This window comes from Ochotona princeps, chromosome 16 (genome assembly GCF_030435755.1).
Source record: "Ochotona princeps isolate mOchPri1 chromosome 16, mOchPri1.hap1, whole genome shotgun sequence".
Lineage (NCBI taxonomy): Eukaryota > Metazoa > Chordata > Mammalia > Lagomorpha > Ochotonidae > Ochotona > Ochotona princeps.
In genome coordinates, this window is record NC_080847.1 from 26024593 (window position 1) to 26040178 (window position 15586).

Below are 15586 nucleotides of genomic sequence, written 5' to 3' on the forward strand. Positions count from 1 at the left end.
CTGCGCCAATCCGAAGCCGGGAACCTGGAACCTCTTCAGGGTCTCCCACGCGGGTGCAGGGTCCCAAGGCTTTGGGCCGTCCTCATCTGCTTTCCCAGGCCACAAGCAGGGAGCTGGATGGGAAGTGGAGCAGCTGGGATTAGAACCAGCACTCATATGGATCCCAGCTCTTTTTTGTTGTTAAATTTTTGTTTTGAATTTTTGAATTTTATGGTACAATTCTGTATAGACTGGGATTCCCCCCACAAACTCCCACCCCCCGACAGATTTTCCCCATGTTGCTACAATAGTATAGCCCTTCATAAGGAGTCATAATTCCATCAGTCTGTTATTTAAGTGTCCCTGACATTGCTGGTACATACAGTGTCAGAAGGGCCAGCATGCCATTGTCTACACATTTCCAACAGTTTCACTGGGACTCCATCTTTGATTTGGAAGCAAGGATGCATGTTGCATTGTATCCCCATATCTGGATATGGTAGTCTCTATTACTCTATTACTATACATTCCATTAAATGAGAAGCCATGAAATAAGGTCAACAACCGATATGAATTAGAATAAAAACAACAACAACAACAAAATTAGAGCACCATGAAGAAACATGCCACTAAGTAACCAACCCATGGGTAACAAAAAGAAAACAAAAGTCTCTTGGATAAAATGATAACACAACACCTGTTTTTGACTGTTACTCTTTTGGCTGAAAACTCCCTGCCTTGAGTGTATCACAACTCTACAGCAGTCATTTAGTCTGTGTCATACAGCCTCTTTTAAAGGATTCTTTCAGCATTTCAATAACAAACGCATCTGGTTAAGAAATCAAAAGAGAAAATGGAAAAAAGAAGCCACAGTTTATTTCATATTTGTTGAACACTGTCATTATCCAAATTTGTAAAAAATGGTGTCATTTCATCATTGCAACCAACCTGTAAGCATTGTTTCCTTTTTTTTTTTTTTAGGATGAGCAAAGGAAGTTCAAACAGTCAAGTGTTGTATCTAAAAACTCAGCAAATGTGGGAACTTAAGATACACATGCTAGTGTTCTAAATTAAAATGCTAAAATGGCTTTTCTTATTCTCAGTTTAATTATAGAGCAAGCCCAGTGTGTAATAACTGTCTCATTTCTTTCACAGGTCAACAGTATCAGAAATACAATTTGAGCATTGAAGGATGATCTCTCGTACACTGAGGCCGAATAGTGCCTTTTACTGAGTTACAGCTCTCTCCCACCTGAGTCATTGGTTGTGCATTTATTCCTCAATTTAATGAGTATTATTTGGTATCCATTATATGCTAGGCATGGGATTTCAATGGTGACAAAAGGAGACTGTTCAGAGTTTACCGTTTCATAGGAGGTGAAGCTATGTAGGTTTCCACGGGGGAAACCTACATTTTACTTTTGGTGCTGAGAGTGGCTATGACTTTGGTCGAATTAATCCAGCACTCAAACAGAAATCAGGGAAAAGGCAGCAGTATCCACATACCTGATGTGAATCAGCTTCCACAGGCCACCTTGGCTCACAGCTCCGTGTATGATACTGAGAGAGAGTGAAAAAGGGTTGGGAAGAGAGAGCGCGAGCATAAAAAGAATGCTCACACAGGTAACTGATGGTTGCAAGATGTCTTTTATCCTATCAGAGGGGAGAGTTGAAAAATGAATCCTGCTTCAAAATGTACAAATACTGACCCACTTTAATAATTCAAATGAGAGTGCAGGTTCTCACATCTTCAGGAATGCTGCCTTAAAATCAAAGAACGATACATGAGGCAGAAAAAGGTACAATCTAATTAGTGGGCACTGAAGCCAGCCAGAATGGGTGGGATGGGGAGAGCGAGATGAGGTCATCTTGGAAAGCTTCAGGGAACAACAGCTGGAGACAGCTGGGAACTGAGGGGAGGCCGAGGCTCTTCAGACAAGCTTGGTTTTACTTTCTGCAGGTTCTTAGGCGTGTGAAGTCTTTGAGATCTCTTCTCTCTCGTTGTCTTCTGAAACTCATGGGGATTTTCAGTGTAATTCGTTTGTCATCAAGGCAGATAAAGTACCTCTGTAGTCAGGCAAGAATAATGTAGTGATGACCCAGTTGGGTCTGGGCCTGTACTTTTCCAGCTGTATGTGGGTCTGTAACCTGAACAAAGAAGAACTTTTGTTATTGACATTTATGGATCTGGAATAAAGCAATACTGTTGTATTCCTACTCATTGCATTTTTGTTTTTAACAAAGAAAATAGAGAGTTGCCTAAATATTAGTTCAAGGAAATGGACATATTTGGAGAAAAGTAGTACCATTTAAGAGTTCAGGCAAAATAACCAGATCCAAACACTGTAACATGATTATATCACAAAGACCCATTTTTAAGGACTTTTAACTGTTTATTACTCATATAATTATTTATGTGTGCATTTATTTATAAATTACATGCTTAACCATTTTAATATAAAATATACTTTCAAAAAACATACGCTAGAGAGAATAAGGTTAAGATATAAACCTAGGATTTTAGCCAAGTATACCAGATTGAAGTGCCGGGGTTTCTGGCCAGTGTTGACCTTGGGTGGAAGAAATGATGGATACAATATTTGGATCTTTGTCATTCACATGGGATACCTAGCATGAGTGCTTGGCTTATGAATCTGGCCCTAGAACAGCCACACCAATTATAGACATTTGAGGGAGTGAACTAGCAAATGGATTCTTTTTCAATCTTTGTTTTTTGCTTTCTCTCTCTCTCTCTCTCTCTCTCTCTCTGTTTCTCTCTGTGTGTGTAACTGTCTCTCAAAAATAAAATATTTGAAAACATTAAGATAATACTATGGTTTCCTGGAGCCAGGATCAACTTGCAGATACATGAAGTCGGAAGACCAAAACTCTAATAAATAGTGTTAGCTGAAAAGAACAAAGCATCTGCTATTTTCTCTAAGCAATCACTGACAACTTTTGTTTCCACCTCCATCTGATGGAGGGCCAAATAGTGAATATTTTTGATTTATGAGCCAATGTATGCCCTAAATGCAATAATTCAATTTACCTTTATAAAATGGAAACAGCTGTGATAATATTGTAAAGGTATGGGTGTGGCGAGCTCTGATAAAACTTTATTTACAGAGGGCTGGCATTGTGGCTCAGCAAGTTAAGCTGCCAGGTGACAGCTGCATCCCATATCAAAGTGCCAGTTTGAGACCTGGCTTTTCTGCTTCTGACCCACCTTTCAGATAATGCACCCAGGAGGACAGATGGTGATGGTTCAAATACTTGGATCCCTGGCAGCCCTATAGGAGACCTGATGGCACTCTGGGCTTCTGGTTTTGTTCTGACCTAGCCCATGTTACTGTGGGCATTTGGGTAGTGAACCAGCAAATAAAATAAGAACTGAGTATATGTATGTGAGAGAGAGGGAGGAAAAGAGAGAAAAAGGAGAATGACTGCCTCGCTACAGACCAAATTCAAATTTTAGACATTTATTTATTTGTACCATAGAAATGTAGAGTCAGTTCGTCTTTGTTACCCTGGCTTTATTTAGTAGGATATAATTTATATAAGAGCTAAAACATTCATATCATCAACCTAAAATTTTAAAACATTTTATATTTTTTTGTTAAGATTTATTTTCTAATTTTTATTGGAAAGGCAGATATACAGAGAGGAGAGACAGAGAGGAAGATCTTCTGTCCGATGATTCACTCCCCAAGCGGCTACACTGGCTGGTGCTGTGTCAATCCGAAGCTAGGACCCAGGAATTTCTTCCAGGTCTCACAAGCAGATGCAGGGTCCCAAGGCTTTGGGCCGTCCTCGACTGCTTTCCAGGCCACAGGCAGGGAGCTGGATGGGAAGTGGAGCAGCCGGGATTAGAACCGGCACCCATATGGGATCCTGGCGCGTTCAAGATGAGGACCTTAACCACTACACCATCGCGCCGGGCCCAAAACATTTTATGTTTTTAATACAGGTCTTGCTTTGGCAGCAAATGGTAAAGAGTTCATTGTATCAAATTCACGTATGACAGTAAGAGTGATCCTTTGTGTACTGCATTACAGCTTACACAGTGATCTTTGCTCAAACCTTTTCCCCTTTGATACTGATTGTGGTATTTCAACACAAGGAAGGTCAATAATATAATTTCAATTAGGCTGATGAGAAAGATTAGCCACACAGTTAATACAATCTTGGTTCAAAGCACTTGCCACACCGTCATCTGCATGTCACTGAATTAGGTGACCTTGATTCCCGAAAGACATCAGATGAAAACTTCCAAGGCTCCATGTAGACGCTACTTCACATCCGACATGGATGCATGGGCATGTGTTTGCTCTTGAAAGCATGGGCAAGGAAAGAGGAGGTAACTTTTGTTAGAGAAGTACAAGTCCACAGTGATGAAACTGAGGGTGAAGGGAACAACAGGTCAGATAGGCTTCATACTGAGTCATGGTGGAACACAGAGATTCCCACAAACGAATGTGCTTCCTTAGCAAGGGGAACCACAAAATGGAGAAGGAAGGCAGAACTTCTCTGATCCGGTCCTGTCCCTTGCTTCTCATTGGTTCTTGTTGATCCACGGTAGGCTGACTGCTCTTCCACTCACATCCAGATGGCTTCATTAGCTCTTGTGGTTATCCATGTGGATTCCTGTTCACCTATGCTTAACTTGCAGAGTGATTTAATGTTAGGGGATTTTTGTTTCCTCCCTGATCACACAATAATCTTGCAGATATGTTAGAAACTACAGTTCTCTTAGCAGCTCCTGCTCCTCAAAGGGTTAAAAAAATGGATACAAGAAAGGATGTTGAGACCTTGGCTGAAGAAAATGGAAAGTCAAGAACTGCTCACTTGTTAAACAGGTTGTGTGCCTTCTTCTCAGTGTCCAATATGCATTTTCTCACAATCACTGCCATTGTTATAAAGGTACATGAATTTTCTAGGTGAGGAACAGAAGATTCTAAAAATAAAAACACAGAAATCAGCTTTCTATTGTATTAAAATCAGTAATGTTGAGGGCCAGACCTTTGACACAGTGGGTTGACACTGCCTGTGATGCCAACATCACTTCCAAGCATCACACTGAATCCAAGCTACTCCATTTTATCTCTGTTAATCTGCCTTTCCAATAAAAATAAATGCATAAATAAATTATAAGCTTCCTTGTTCTTTTTTTTTTAAGATTTTATTATTATTGGAAAGCCGGATATACAGAGAGGAGGAGAGACAGAAGAAGATCTTCCATCCGATGTTTCACTCCCCAAGTGAGCCGCAACGGGCCGGTGCGCACCGATCTGATGCCGGGAACCAGGAAACTCTTCTGGGTCTCCCACGCAGGTGCAGGGTCCCAAAGCGTTGGGCTGTCCTCGACTGCTTTCCCAGGCCACAAGCAGGGAGCTGGATGGGAAGTAGAGCTGCCGGGATTAGAACCGGCGCCCATATGGGATCCCGGGGCGTTCAAGGTGAGGACTTTAGCCGCTAGGCCACGCCGCCGGGCCCAAAAGCTTCCTTGTTCTACAGGGCTACCAGAAAGCAGCAGAGATAGAAAAAAGATCTTCCATCCACTTTTTCATTACCCAACTGGCTGCAATAGTTAGAGCTAAACCAATCTGTAACCAGGAGCCAGGAGCTTCTTGCAGGTCTCCCATGTGGGTGAAGGGTCACCAAGCTTTGGGCCATCCTCTACTGCTTTCCCCAGGCTAGGATCAGGCAGCTGGATGGGAAATGGATCCTCTATGGAATCCTGGCGCTTACGAAGGGGATAATTAGCCAACTGAGCCATTGCACCAGGTCCACTATTCCATTTTCAAGCTAACTTCCTGATAATGCTCCTGGGAAAGGCTCAGTGGTTAGGTTGCTGCCACACACAATGGAGACCTAACTGGAGTTCCAGGCTTCTGGGTTTGACCTGGCTCTGTCCCTGGCTATTCTGGCCATCTGAGAAGTGAAACAGCAGGTAGAAAAACCTCCTTCTGTCTTTCCCACTGTCTTTCAAATACTTAAACAAATCTCTTTTTAATAAAAGAAAAAAGGATGATCATTTGAGAAAATTAACTGGAAGAATGTTTTGTGAAGCCCTTAATTGGTACCCAAGTTATCTGCTGAAACCAGGGTTCGTGAACACAGTGTTATACATAATTACCATATTTTATTATTCCAAGACACCATTAATCAACGTCAAACCACTGTTTTATGATGATTAAGGCATAAAAACACTGGCAAGTAAATTAATGCACCACTTCCTATCTCTCAGAACTATCACTTTTTACGTATTGAAAGATAGGTTTTAAAATTATAGTTTCTGGGCCCGGCATGATAGCATAGTGATTAAAGTCCTCACCTTGAACACACCAAGATTCCATATGGGCGCCAGTTCTAATTCTGGCAGCCCTGCTTCCCATCCAGCTCCCTGCTTGTTGCCTGGGAAAGCAGTCGAGGATGGCCCAAAGCCTTCGGACCCTGCACCCATGTGGAAGACCTGGCAGAAGTTCCTGGTTCCTGGCTTTGGATCATCGGCACAGCACCGGCCATTGCGGCCACTTGGGGAGTGAACCATCAGACAGAAATCCTCCTCTCTGTATATCTGCCTTTCCAATAAAAACAGATAGATCTTAAAAAATATATTTTCTTCCTTCCTCTTTTAAGATGTATTTATTTTATTTGAAAGGCAGAGTGCTAAAGACGAGGAGACAAATCTTCCATCCACCGCATTACTCTACAAATGCTTGCAACATCTTGGGTAAAGCCAAGCCACAACAAAGAGCCTAGATCTCCATTTAGGTCTCTGACATGGATGACAAGGACCAAAGTACCTCAGCCGTCACTTTCTACCTCCCAGGATACATCAGCAGGAAAAAATAACAAAAATGACATAGCCAGAACTTGAGCCAGCATTCCAGTCTGGGAAATGGGTGTCCCAGGCAGTGCCACAATGCCAGCCTGTACGTAGTTTATTTAGACACAACTTTATTATACATAAAAAGAGAAACCGAAGTGAAATAAACATGTTTAGGATATTCCTAAAACAGCTCCATCTGTGCGTAGCATTTCATCTGGGTTGTCAGTGTCTGCAAGCCGTCTTCCATTAGGTTTCTTGGTTATGAACCATGGCTTAGAACAATGTGCTTTTGTCTTAAGAACTTTCTTGGAAGCCTCGCGCACATCTGTTCTGCCTATGTGGAGGTCCGCCTACTGTCAGTGACAACCGCATCGTGACTGCCACCTGGTCAGCAGTGAGTGTGGTGTGTAACCCTGTTTCAGGGCTGCAGAAAGGTGACAATCTGCATTTTAGAATGAAATCTTATCCATGGTCCTGATTTGGGTGTTATCTGCCATCACCTAAGGGATTTCTGCTGACTATATAGGCTTAGTTAGTGGGGAAATGGAGCAAATCTTCCTTTTGTTGGGTCTCAGTAATCCCAGCCACAACACTAATGACTTGGATTATTTTATAGGTAAACCCAAACCTCCCCATTCTTTGCAAGCTATGAGATTTAGCTGTGTCTGAAAAAGTTTCCCACAAAAAAAAACAAAAAAAAAAACCTCTGGGGCTTTTAACTTACAGGGTGTCCTAAGTACCATTCATCATCTTATCTAATCTGACACTCAAGGACAGCTTTGTGAAAGCAGACTCAAGTCTTGGCAATCCCTTGGAAATCTCTGAAGAATGGAGAAGAGAAACATGATTTAAAGCTGAGAGATTTAAGTCAAAGTTTGAAATCATTTTAAAAGGTGTACAATGGACTCCTTCCTGAATCTGATAATGCTGGCTTTGGAACATGAAAGAACGAAGCAGATCCAGAGAGCAGAGATGAATTTTGGAGAGCATCTCATCTACTACCAGGAGTAGAACTGGCATCCTGGCCAGATAATGACATAATTTATTGATCCCATGTAGGACTTTATCAGTAGAACCTCAGTGCCTCATTTCTTACAGTTTTCGTTGATGCTATTTATCTTGGTGGGACAGGCGTTTAGCTCAGCAATGAAGACACTATTTTGGACACTTGGCATCACACATTGGATTATTTGGGTTTCTCGAGTCTTGGCTCCACTTTTGATTCAGCTTTCTGGTGCTGTGCATCTTGGAGGGCAGAAAATGATGATTCATGTATCTGGGTCCCTGACGCTCACATGGGAGGCCCTGGTTGAGTTCTACTTCACTTAGAATCCCCTACATGTCTTTGGGTGATTTGAGAAGTAAGCCCACATATAGATGTTTCTGTCTCTCCCTCTCTGCCTTTCAAATAGGCAAAATACAGAATCAATTAATTTAAAATACATATGGAGTATTAAGAGCTTGCCCTCCTTCAGCAAAGAGGTGACATAGTGTAGGGGTTATTAGTATGGGTTCAGACCCAAGTTGGGATTCCAACAATGATACCTATTAGTTGCATGACCTTGGATTAGTTCTTTAACCTATTTCGCCTTTGTTCTTCCTAGTGATGCTTAGAACTAAGCTTCCTAATTTAATATGAGCACAGTAATATCCAACATGGAGTGAACTGCTGCCTGAACTGTGCAAAGAAATATTGCCTGACTTCATCATAAATTCTAGTCTTGTCTCATTATACTTGTGGCCCTTTTCCTGAATACTTGGTTGTTTAGATTTTTTACCAGTTTTACTTTCCTTCTGTTTCTCGTCCTTTGCCCTTAATTTCCTAACTGTAGCAGAAGCTTAGTCTACTCCAATACACAGGATGGAACTCCTAAGCGAAACAATTGACAATAAGGACTTGCGCACTTCAGACTAGCTTATCATCCTATTTTTAAAGTTTAAAAGAGAAGCATAGGTGCTGTGAGCTTGGATAAATTTCAGCTGATAGGTTTAAACATTGTATTTGAGTCACTGTATAGGAGGGACTTGTCCTTTTCACATTATGTATCTAACTTGAATTCTAACCAATTTCAATCTTTAGCTAAAACGAAGAATTATTAGAACCCCAGGACTTAGAGAGTATATAGAAGTCTGGGAACATTCATCATGTTATCTTATCTGATAATTTTGTTTCTTCCTTCTGCTCACCAAAATGGGAAAGTCAGAGTATGTGGGTGTTCTGCCCTTGGCATTGCATTATAAAGTGCCTTAGCATAGTTTTTGGGTAGAAGTCGATTTTATCTTTTGGTTTCCCCCAAATCCTGTCAGGAAGTGTAGCTGCTTCTTGGTATCTCAATATCCATTTAGACAATATGCCAACCTCAGTATATACTAGAGTAGCTCATAAACTGAGTATTCTTTAAATTCTGTGCTAAGAGATAAGAAGGAAGATACAAGAAATTAGAATTCTTTGTTTTTTTTTTTAGCATGCCTCCCTTCCTGGTGACTGTTATTTTTCATTACAGTATTTTCCATGATCAAGGATTAGGATTGATACACCAATAACATTTGTAGCTTGGGGCATTATGGGGGCTAAGCATGCACTCATGAAACCATCACTACAATGGAAGCCACAAATGTAGCCCTCACCTCTGAAAGCACCCTCCCATGCCAGTCCGTCACGATACATGTGACTCAACAGAGTTCAGAATACTTCCCAGTTTCCTAGTGTCCTTTCTGTCATTGCTCATTAGATCCAGGATCCAGAACAAAGTCTGCTGTCTCCTCTTCTGCCAACATGCCCTTGAGTTTGTGTTCCAAGACCTGGCTGCCCTTTCAGAACATTGCATCTCACGCTGCTTCCCTTTAGTTTGTTTACAACTTGAATCAGAATTTCTTTGAGATGTCTGTTCAGAGACCACTCGCTACGACTCCTCTCGGGCATCAGCATCGTAGTGTCTGAGCTGCTGCACATCCCATTTGGCAAGTTGAAACAGCACACTAAGCTTCTCCCTGAGTCAAGTCTTCATTATTTTGAAAGAATCTGATATCTACAAGAATGGAGCATCCAACATGTTAGCATTTCAGATCCCTGCTTCCCTTCCCAAGGTCTCATTCTCTCCACACTGCTTGAATCAATCATTCATTTTTACAATTTCATCCTAGAATGCTCAGTGTGTCTTCCATTCTTTTGCATTTTTTTCTGTATATTTTCTCCAGATCTGTTGTGGTTTATTCTGTCAGGTATTTAAGTCCCTGCTAAAATGAAACCTTCTTGGAAAAGTCTTTTAGTTAGCTTACGTAAAATAAGCATCTCACACTAACCCTCCTTCTTGCCCTGTTTAATTTTCCTTCGTACCTCTTATTGGCATCTTGGCAACGTGCTATAAATGAAAGCATCCCTGTATCTTCCTAGTGTGTATGTCCTTGAGGTTAGGATTTATTCTAGTTTTTACCAATATAATCATTGCACCTAGACTCTGTCAATTCACATTAAGCCATAAATAGCTATTTGAGAGAGAAATAGAGAGTAGATTATATGTATTTATAGCTATTCACCCATTTACCATGAACACCGTGAGGTCATTAGTGAATTTATCTCCATACTTATCTGGTAATTCTGATGGATTAAGAACATTTCTGGGAATAACTTCCATCAGAAGTTTTACATTTCCCCACTGGAGATTTTTCTGATGTCTAATTAAGCCAATCACATTTCTAGCCATCTTGGATTGCTGTGTAGATTCCTCTGGGAGCAATTTTTAAACATGCATGCCAGCTTTTTATAATATTTCTTGCGTAAGTTGTGATAGTTTTTTTATACTGGGTGAGAGAAATTGCATAGATATCAAGGGTGACGGAACCTGGGTCATTTTTGTGGAAGAGAAGATTTATTACTTGCTTAATCCTCAAGGAAATACCTTTAGCTCCTTCTTAAACTAGGGGTCAATAGCTTTTCCTGTGTTTATGCAGTAGCTTTATTCATGGGCCTGATATTTGGCCCCTTCTGGAGAGTCCTGAGTTACTGCATCAGAAAAATGCTCTGCTTTGTGTACAAAGATGACCTGCTGACACCCTCGCCCCCACCGTGGGGCCTCCTGCGGCGCTGTTTTACCAGAGGTAGAGATTTGTCGAATTTTTTCTAAGGCATCAAGAATTCTTTTTTTGCTTTTTCTTCTCATCAGCGGTCTGAATTCTGAAGTTGCATGGCATATCCACAGATACACTCACGTTGCAGAAGCCTTTTTCTCTTGCGCAACCCTAATTAAACTTTATAGAGACTTTGGTCTCATTAGCTGCCTTTGCTAAGCAATTCTGCAGCATACCCCCAAGGTGAAGAAGCACAGATGAGGGCCTTCCCTAAGGCAACTTCCTCTAAAAATTTAAGTTTATATTTGGAGAAAGCCATAGATTTTGAACTTGAATAAATATGTGTCATAGTCCATATTAAAAAAAAAAATCAAAGAATTGATCGAATGGAAAAAAAAAAATCAGAAGTTGGGAAATGATGTTCCCCCACACTCTAACATACACTGGAAGAAAATATTTTTGTGCACCTGGGAATACTTTTAGGCAGAAATCTGAAAAATTCAGGCTGGGAATCTCTCTGACTTGAACATTAATCACTGGCCTAGTGAGAGAGATAAGGTACTGATAGCACAAAGTCTCCTGAACATGTAAAAGGAGAGAATGCATGAGTAGTAACGCCCTCTTTTCCTCACCGACTCTCCATTATTATTCTGGAAAAAAGAGAAGATGATTTATTTTTTTTTTTTTAAAGATTTATTCATTTTATTACAGCCAGATATACAAAGAGGAGGAGAGACAGAGAGGAAGATCTTCCGTCTGATGTTTCACTCCCCAAGTGAGCCGCAACGGGCCAATGCGCGCCGATCCGAAGCCGGGAACCAGGAACCTTTCCCGGGTCTCCCACGCGGGTGCAGTGTCCCAATGCATTGGGCCGTCCTCAATTGCTTTCCCAGGCCACAAGCAGGGAGCTGGATGGGAAGTAGAGCTGCCGGGATTAGAACCGGCACCCATATGGGATCCCGGCATGTTCAAGGCGAGGACTTTAGCCGCTAGGCCACGCCGCCGGGCCCGAGAAGATGATTTATTGAAACAGAAAAGTAACCAGCGAGCATGCAGAGCCAAGTTGGGTGTTCTCAAGGGTCTGGTTGCTATGTGATAATGAAGATGAGAAAATCACAAAAGATCCTTGTTTTTTTTCAAAAAGGAAGAATTATTATGTAGTTAACGTAATTTGCTTCATCCTGTATTCTTCCACAAGTTTAAGTCTGTGTGTTTCATATGATATAGTATTTGCAATAATGTATTTTCAGACTTTTTTTCCCCAGTATCCTTATTTTATGGAATATCCATTCATGTTGTGGGACTTTTGTGTGGCTTGCTTCAAGTGAAACTATGTTAGCCATATGGCCATTCAAGTTGGCTTTGGATGTTCGAGTGATTAGAAAGGGAGTTTGGTGGGCTCAATGCAGTAGTCTAATGGCTAAAGTCCTTGCCTTGTGTGCGTCAGGATCCCATATGGGCACTGGTTTGTATCCTGACTACTCCACTTCCCATCCAGCTCCCTGCTTGTGGCCTGGGAAAGCAGTTAAGTACAGCCTAAGGCCTGGGGACTCTGCACCCATGTGGGGGGCCCAGAAGAAGCTCCTGGCTTCTGGCTCCTGGCTTTGGATTGGCTCAACTCCTGCCACCTGTGGCCACTTGGGGAATGAACTAGCTGATGGAAGATCTCTCTCTCTATGTAAATCTGACTTTCCAATCCAAATAAAACTAAATCTTAAAAACAAATGAAAATTTTAAAAAAAGAAAGGAAAGGGAGTTTGGAATGGGTACAGTGGCACAGTAAGCTAATCCTCCACTCTGGTGCAATCCACTCTGTGGTGCCAGCATCCCATATGGGTGTCAGTTAGGGTCCTAGCTGTTCCCTTTGCAATACAGCCCCATGCTTACGGAATGGTAAAGTAATGGAGGGTGGCCCAAGTCCTTGGGGCCCTATGTCTGTATAGGAGACCAAGAAAAGACTCCTAGCGCCCAGCTTCATATCATCTCCCCTGTGGGCATTGCTGCCGTCTGTGGAGTGAACCAGAGGATGGAAGACTTTTTTCTCTATCTCTCCTTATTTATAAATAAAATCTACCTTTCAAATAAATAAATATTTTTTAAAATATCAAAAGAAAGTTGACTTTTATCCGGGGCACCAGAGAAGATTTTCTGGGAGGGATAGTGGTTTTATTTGTTTATTTTAAAAAGATTTGTTTTATTCATTGAAACAAATTCTGAGTTATAAATAGGAGCATGGGTGGCAGGGGCCTAAATACTTGGGCTATCTTCTACTGCTTTTCACAGATGGGAAGTGGAGCAACCAAGACACAAACTGGCACCCATATGGTATGCCAGCAGCTTTGCCTCTCTGCCACAAAGCTGGTCAACGAAAGGGGCGATGTCTTACTCAGGCTGTAAGATGAGTGGACTGTGGAGCAGCAGAGGTGGGAGGTAGAGCTTCCACACGGGGGCAGTGATTGAACTGACCAAAATGGCAAAGATCGGGGAGCACGGAGGGGCTCAGAGTGGCTGGACTCTTCTGTCTGGAATATGCCCTTCACACCTCACCATTCCCCACAGACACACACACACACACACACACACACACACACACACAACCTTTACCCCTGCAACTGAAAACTGTGTCTCACCGTGGACCTACTCCTCTTTGGCAGCTGTCCTTAACTCGTTTTCACTCAGTGCTGAGTGGGGAGCTGTTGGGGTGAGCTCAGGAGACTCATGGTTTCTGTTACCAGAAAACCCATTGCACAGCAATAAGTGCCACTGAACCACCCGTCTCCTGACAGAACCTTTCATTCGTCCTCATTGTCCCCAGCAGTCATCAAAGTACCAGGTACTCACTCAGCCTCTGAGAATTGCTGTTTGTTCAAAAGTATCAAAATTTTAATTAATTCTTACATAAAAATATGCTTTGTAAATATGTGTAGGTATCTTCTGAAAATCCTGGGAGACATGGGCCCGAAGGCATCGAGTCCCGGACAGTCTCATCAGTCAGATGAGTTGATTATTTAATCAAAAATTAACCTTATTAGAGGGACTCTTTTAGAAATACCTAAACCCTCTCCTCATTGTAAAAAATATGTTAGAGTTGAGGAAAGAGATAACAAAAAGGGATGAATGCAACAAAGAAGCCCAATTCGTGCCATCTGCTTGCGTTTTCCCCTGTATTTAACTTATGAATAAAAACTGTTGCATTATCTTTATTTTAAAACCAGAAGTTTGGAATTTAACATGCAAAAATGCTGGAAAGAAATATTCATGGCTAAAATGTCATGCCCTGAATCATAACTAAGTCTCACAGAAATGACAGAATTTATTTGCTTGGAAATATTAAATATAGAATGCAGTCAGCAAGCACTGCTTGGTTCTTGCTCCTCATTCTATTGTCATTGTTGTCAATCATTGCTGCTCCATCTCTCGCCCACTCGTATTTGTGTTGAATGCGCCTGTATGACCTTAGGGTACAAGGAGCCATAAAAATAGGGAATCTGGAGTAAAATTTTTCTGCCGCTGAATACGTCAGCATGGTACAATATTGGCTTATGGTAGCAGACTGAGCAGTGATTCGTATATTAACCATATTGGCATAAGTATTAATCATCTCTACAAAAAGAAATGTGTTTTGCATTTTCTTGTGACTTACAAGAGCACATGAACGCTGTGAGCTCATGACTTCCCTGGGCTGTCCATGTTTGTTTACCTAACCATCAGGTGTTTACCTGCCATCAGCTGTTCCTAAGGTGCAGCTGTGAGCAATCCTGACCCTTGACTGGAGGACATCACTGTCTCATGGGTCGAAGGACGGTGTTGTGGACTTGGCTTCCTACAGGGAAGATGTTTGAACTCCAGTGTCTTGAGGTGACAGTCAGTGGATAGATGCTAATGGCTGATGGTTGATCTAGGAAGTAGGGGGGGTAGGCATCTTTAGATCACTGGGGCTTGGCCTTTGGAAGGCAGTTCTCATAAAAGGATTGGTGATTTAAGCCAAGTTTGGTGAGGAATCTCTGCTTGTTGGCTCAGGGAGTGATCATCTCTTCACATTGACTCTAGCAAGATCAACTTCCCCTAGATGTCAGATTAATGGGACCACCTGATCCTGAACTGTGAGCTTCCACAAGGTCAGTAGAGATCAATCATTCCCTTTCCAAGAAGTTTTGCGTGGGTATTTTGGTTAAGGATTTGGCCCTTAGAGACTTAGCTGCAAAGTTCAAGCCTTCTACCTTACATTCTAATGCTTACCTTTAGCTCCTGGTTCAAGGTCACAGTGAATAAGCAAGAAAGTGCATGGCAAAAGATGAAGTAGGAGCTGGAGACAGATGCAAAATACATGGCAGCTTTTCAGCTTCCAGAGGAAAACTAAACTCTCTCCTGAGGCTCCTGTGGAGCCTCTAAGGGATTTAACAGAAGGAAAGGCAGAACTGGAAGATTCTTCTTGTTGCTGTTTGGACAATGCAGAGGAAGGCCAAGGAACAGCTCCCCACAGCTGTCTAAGAAGAGAGGGTTTGGATTAAGCTTGTGGCAATAGAGGTGGGAAGAGATGACAATCTCAGATGGGGGTCAACCATTTGGTGCAGCAGCTAGGACACCACCTGAAATTCCCCTATTAGAGTGCCTGGGTCAAGTTCCATATCTGTTCCCAATAGCAACTTCCTGTTAATGGACTTCCTGGAAGGCAGTAGGGAATGGCTTAAGTACTTGGTTCTCTGC